Consider the following 6,746-nt stretch of genomic DNA (forward strand, 5'->3'; position numbering starts at 1 on the left):
AGGAACTATCCGGGCCGTCATACCCCAACCCGTTGATAGTGAATTCACCTCTGTGGCCGATAGGAACACCGATTTCACCACTACAGCTTGTAAACCAGCAGACCAAAAACCCACGATCGACGAACAGAAGGAGATCAGCAGAACTACACAAAGTCTATCCCCAGTGCCGACCGCAGTCGGTGTTCGTGAGCATAATAGTGTAGTTTGTACGACAGCGGTTGGCACTGTGGGGCTGGACCTTCCTCAGGTCAGTTCCGAAATTGTCAATCCCCTTGCAGGTACTGCTTGTTCTGATGTTCTTCCAGGTGACACGCTCCTTCCACATCACCACACGCTGTCGCCCGGAGAAGGTCCATCGAGATATTCGTTTCGGGATGGAACAGCTGCCAACACAACAGTAGCGTCGAAGCAAACATCGAAAACTACACAAAGTCTTTCCCCAGTGCCGGTCGCTGTCGGCAATTCTGGAAGTAATCGTGTAGTAGTTTCGACAGCGGCTGGCACTGTGGGGCTAGACGTCCCACAGGTCAGTCCTATTCCACCTCGCTTACGAACGGATTCTGTTGCGTTTTATCCTGTTACAGATGTGAACAGCACGAATCGAACGAGTAACCGGTTTGGGGAAGAAGAGAAGAAAGTAGCTTCCCCACTTCATCATGAAGGGATCGACCGGGGGGAAGAGGACTGTCCCTACCTCCCGGATATACAGTCCTCGCAATTCTCCTCCTGGCTTTCCGCCGGTGAAGGCACATCACAACAGCAGTTCCAGAACACCGATCTCCCAACCACGTCGAGGAACCCTATCGGCGAGCCAATACGATCTCGTAGACGTTCGCCATCAACATCGTCGTCGTCAGCGACAATCACCACTCGCAACAGCAAAAGTTTCGCACTGCAGTGGAACATTCGGGGTCTGCGCTGCAATATCAGTGACCTTAAGCAGCTGATCGCCCAATACGAACCGAGCTTGATAGCGTTACAAGAAACAAAGCTGGACAACCGAGTGATCTCAGCAGATTTCGTCGGTAACAACTACACTCTACTACTTGAGACTGGGAGTCGCCGATACTGGCAACAAGGGGTAGGGCTCGCCATTCGGGATGGTGTACCCTTCGAGAGACTTGAGGTCGGTGGCAATATTCAAGCAATCGCTGTTCGGATACAACTGCCACATCAAATGACGGTGGTGTCGATCTACGTCCCTCCCAGTACTCAACAATGTCAAGAGCAGCTGGGAGAATTCTTTGAGCAGCTCCCACGTCCGGTACTTGTACTGGGCGACTTCAACGCGCACCATATCTGCTGGGGTTCCAATAAATCTACTGCACTAGGCTACTTTATCGCCGAGAAAACATTGTCGGAAAGACTAGTCATTCTCAACGACGGATCACATACCCGGATTGATCCAGCTACCGGTGTCACTTCAGCTATTGACCTCTCTATCTGTTCTGAAACTGTAGCCTCGAAATTTATTTGGCGAACTCTCCCGGACACCCATAATAGTGACCATTTTCCAATTCTCGTTTCCACTCCCGGACTGTCACATACTCCAACGAAAAGACAGAAATGGATCTACGACCAAGCGGATTGGACAACTTTCGAACATCTAACCGCCAGCGCTATTCGACCGGGTGCCGAAATATCAATTGACTGTTTCGTTGACCGTTTGATTAAAGCAGCAAACACTGCGATACCCCGCACAACCGGTAGATTCGGTCCAAAAGCGGTTCCGTGGTGGTGTCCGGAGGTTAAAGCGGCCATCAAAACGAGAAGAAAAACACTGAGAGCACTAAGGCGTATTCAAGCAGAAGACCCACGGAAAGCCGATGCACTAAAACACTTCCAAGAGGCGCGTGCAGCTGCACGAAAGTCGATCCATGATGCCAAACAGCGATCATGGGAGGAATTCGTCACGAAGATATCTCCGAGTTCCACTGCGACGGAGATGTGGCAGACAGTGAACAGGTTGAGAGGGAAACGTCAGCATCGACCAACTGTCATCAAGCGATCTAGCGGCTACACGGATAAGGCTGAAGAAGTAGCTGAAGAACTGGCACAACATTACAGCGAACGATCCGCCACCTCCAGCTACTCGCCATTGTTCCAAAGAGAGAAGGAAAAGGCCGAACGAAACCGCGTGAATTTCTCGCCAGATACCGACGATACTTACAACACAGACTTCACTCTGAACGAGCTGCTTTGGGCACTCGATAGAGGACGAAGTGGCTCTTCAGGCCCGGACTGCATCGGTTATCCAATGCTTCAGCGACTGCCGTTGTCGGTGAAAACTGCCATGTTGGAACTATTCAATAGAATATGGCGTAGTGGCGTGTTTCCACCCTGTTGGCGAACTGGAATCATCGTACCAATTCCCAAGTCAAACTCGAATGACGCGGGTCCAGCTGCATTCCGTCCAATAACCCTAACGAGCTGTATGGCGAAGGTTTTCGAGCGAATAGTCAACCGACGGCTGACCACCGAACTAGAGGCGAACGGGCATCTCGGCAAACGACAACATGCCTTCAGGTCCGGTCGGGGCACTGACACATATTTTGCGGAGTTGGAGAGGTCATTACCCGACCGTGACGAGCACTGTCTGATAGCGTCGCTTGACTTGTCCAAGGCTTACGATACCACGTGGAGGTATGGCATACTACGAACACTAAAGAAATGGCACATACGCGGTAGAATGATCAACGTGTTGAACAGCTTCCTGACAGAAAGATCGTTCCAGGTTAATGTAGAGGGTTACTTATCGCCAGCGCATCCGCTGGAAAACGGTGTGCCACAAGGCTCAGTGCTCTCGGTTACGCTGTTTCTCGTGGCCATTCAACCCATCTTTCGCGTGGTTCCGAACACTGTGAAGATCTTGTTGTACGCCGACGATATCCTACTCGTAGTTTGGGGGAAGAAAGACCAGCCGCTTTATCGAAAGCTTCAGTCAGCAGTAAAAGCCGTCCATGAATGGGCAAGAAGTGTTGGATTTACGATATCTGCAACAAAATCCAGCACCTTCTATTGTAGCCCTAATGCCCGTCGTGCACCCAGTCAAGCAATCACGATAGATCGAGTTGCTATACCGACAGAAACACGCCTGAAAATTCTCGGCGTTACCCTCGATCGATCACTCAACTTCGCAGCGCACTGCAAATTGACGAAGAAGGCATGCGAATCTAGGCTGCGCATCCTGAAGATGATCGGTGCCAAACTTCCCCGTGGTCAACGCTCATCCTTACTGCGAATTGGATCCGCAATTATTACTTCGCGACTTTTGTACGGTATAGGAATCGTTAGTAGGGGTGGAGATGCTGTCATCAAAACCCTGGCACCCGCATACAACAAGATGATCAGATATGCATCTGGAGCATACGTCACCAGTCCGATCATAGCCATTATGGCTGAAGCAGGTACTCTACCGTTAGATCTTCTCATTCTCCAAACTGTAGCCCAATTAGCCATCAGAATGTTGGGAAACAGCAGGGAGAATGCTGACCTTCCCCTGGTTTGCCGAGCTTCCGAACGTTTGACAGAAATAGTCGGAACTGCTCTCCCAAACATCTACACCCGAACGCGACTATCTGATCGAAAGTGGTACGACCGCACACCCCAGATCCTTTGGGAAATCAAGAAGCGCGTAAAAGCTGGAGACCCCTCGGGTATTGTTCGTCCAGTTGTTCAAGAGCTCCTGACAAATCATCTCAGCCGTTCAACAATCGTCTACACAGATGGCTCGAAAGACGATACCGCAGTAGGCGCCGGAGTTTTTGGAGAACACTTCCAACAGTCACTTGGTCTTCCACAGCAATGCAGTGTCTACTCGGCAGAGGCATTCGCAATAAAAACAGCGCTAACAACATTCAACACGGTCAGCGACTTAGTAATAATGTCCGATTCGGCCAGCTGTTTATCGGCAATCGAAGCCGGCACATCCCAGCACCCGTGGATCCAGGAAATTGAAAACCTGCTACGAAATCGTTCAATCAAGCTTTGCTGGATTCCAGGTCACGCTGGCATCCGTGGCAACGAGGAGGCAGACAGACTCGCTGGAGAAGCGAGGAACATTGCTCCGTTAGCTATATCTGTTCCGGGGGCAGACGCCGTCAAGCATATAAAAACAGCTATCCGAAACCAATGGTACCGTCGGTGGTCAGCGTCCACTGAAGTAAAACTTCGTGAAGTTAAATTCGACACAGTGAAGTGGACTGACCGCGAGAATTCGGCCGAACAGCGAGTTCTTACCCGGCTTCGAATAGGGCATACTCGGCTAACACACGACTTTCTGCTAAAGAAAACTTCACCACCAGTGTGCGACTGCTGTGGGATCGTTGTAGATGTCCGCCATGTGATCCTCCACTGCAGAAAGTACGACGACGTTAGAAGGAAGCACGACATCGAGTCGACTAGTCTGCGAGCGGCTCTGCGCAACGACAGGAAAAATGAGGAGAGTATGATAAAATTCCTCAGGGAAACTAACTTGTTTAAAATGTTGTAACTTTATACTTTGAATTGTAAATGATAACTGACAACTGCATTGAAAATTTTTTTTCAGGTTAAATATTTTTCTTTCGACACGAATGCACCACTTCTTGGTGTAAAGTGTCGTTAATAAACAACAACAACAACAATTATTATTATTATTATTATTATTATTATTATTATTATTATTATTATTCATCTGAGTTGGAAACACCGTTCCGTACGGTATAAACAGCGCGCATTCGGGAATTAAACACAGTGTTTTTTCGGTGTTCTTCGCGATATTCGCGGTTTATTTTTCGACAAAAAGGTGAACGAAGTGCTTCTCTAGTGGTGAACAGTGAAAGTTTGGTGAAAATCGGTTCAGAAACGGCTGAAAAAAGTGAATTTTAGTTTTGCCCACGCGGTGCAATAGGTAAACAGCCATCGCTGTGCCTACCCGCGTGGTTGCCGGGCCGATCTTGCATTCACTCGCTGGTGGAGTGTGACGGTGTGCTGAACGGACGATATTTTTGAGTCGCAAAAAACGTAAAAAGTTTTTGAAAAATTAATGAATTTTTTTTTTAACGTTGGATTTGGTGGTATTTGAGATACCAGTACAGTGTGTACCGATATTTGTACGGTACAGTGCTGGCCAAAAGTGTATGAACGGCAAAAATAAAAATTGGAAAAGTGCGTTTTTCTTGCTTGTTTTGCTATTTAGAGGCTGTGTAGAAGCAAGCAAGCGAACAGATTCACCACTGCGCATCTACAGTGTGTCCCAAAACTGTGGGAACGCTTCGAAAAAGTCGACGTTGAAGGGGCAAATAGGGTAAGATCTTTCCTTTTCTTCACCTTTTTTGTCCATTTGGGGTTGGTATCGGGTGACCGTGCCACATAGCAGTTTCCAACGTCTGGTGGCGTAATCCAAGATGGCGGCCGCTAGTAGCGGTGATCCGGGAGGGTCAAGTCAAAGAAGATTGCCGGTATACATGGATCCGACGAACAAATTCGGCGAATTGACGTTCCTGCAGCTGACAGGCAAAGACGGTGTACCTTTGCCAAGAAACCCGTTCGTCATTGGTAAATCGGTGGAGGTTGTCGCTGGAGGCCCAATTGAAGGTGCGAATACCGAAGCTCAAGGGACACGGTATACCCTTCGAGTTCGGAACCCAGTCCAAGTTACCAAATTAATGAAGATGACCAAGCTTATTGACGGTACTGATGTTGTGGTTGAATTGCATCCGAATCTGAACGTAAGCAGATGCGTAATTTCCTGCTACGATCTGATTCACCTTGAAGAAAAGGAGGTTTTGCAAGAAATTATAAGCCAGGGTGTGATTCGTGTACAGCGAATTACACGAAAGGAAGAGGAGAAAAGAGTGAATACGCCAGCGCTTATCTTGACCTTCTGCAAGACCACATACCCGGAATACATGAAGATCGGTTTGCTTCGCGTCCCTACCCGCCCGTACTTCCCAAACCCGATGCTTTGTTATGGTTGCTTCAAATACGGCCATACTCGTGTTCGCTGTCCTGGCCCGCAACGTTGTCCTAATTGCTCTGGAGAACATCAAGGTGAAGAAAAATGTCGAGCAGCTCAGTTCTGCCTAAATTGTAAAGGTGATCACCAACCAACAAGCCGCCAATGTCCAAATTACAAAAAGGAAGCAGAGGTCATAAAAATAAAAATCCGCGACAATTTGACATTCCCGGAAGCGCGCAAACGAGCTGAACAGCAAAATCTTGGAAGTTACGCCCAAGCCGCAGCGCAACCGAGCGAAATTCTTAATAAACTAAAAGAGCTGGAGCTGACAATGAAGAGGAAGGATGAGCAGATCGCAAAACTTCTGGCGGAGGCCAAAAGAAAGGATGAAAAAATTGAACAAATGATAGCGTACATACACCAGATGAAACAACAGTCCGCTAGTCAAGAAAAACCACAGCAAAGTAAAGAACAAAAACCAACGAACCAGACAGCCGGGCCAATAACAAGATCAAGGAACAACTCACCAGCGACTAACACGGACTCGAAGCGAGGAAGACCACAGAAACAACACACCCCGTTCAGCAAACCCACGACAATCCCACCGGATAACTTGAGCCCACCACCAAAAAGAACCGCTACCACTACCACCAACGAAACCATGGATTATTCAGACGATGAAATTGAGATTACCGAGAAGCCTCCTAGCCAGCCTCTTCGATAATTTTCATTTTCAACAACGTTTGGATACCAACGACAACCCACGCACGAATACTGACCACGAGATAGATCGGTTTGGAAGAGA

This window comes from Topomyia yanbarensis, unplaced genomic scaffold, assembly GCF_030247195.1.
Source record: "Topomyia yanbarensis strain Yona2022 unplaced genomic scaffold, ASM3024719v1 HiC_scaffold_164, whole genome shotgun sequence".
NCBI lineage: Eukaryota > Metazoa > Arthropoda > Insecta > Diptera > Culicidae > Topomyia > Topomyia yanbarensis.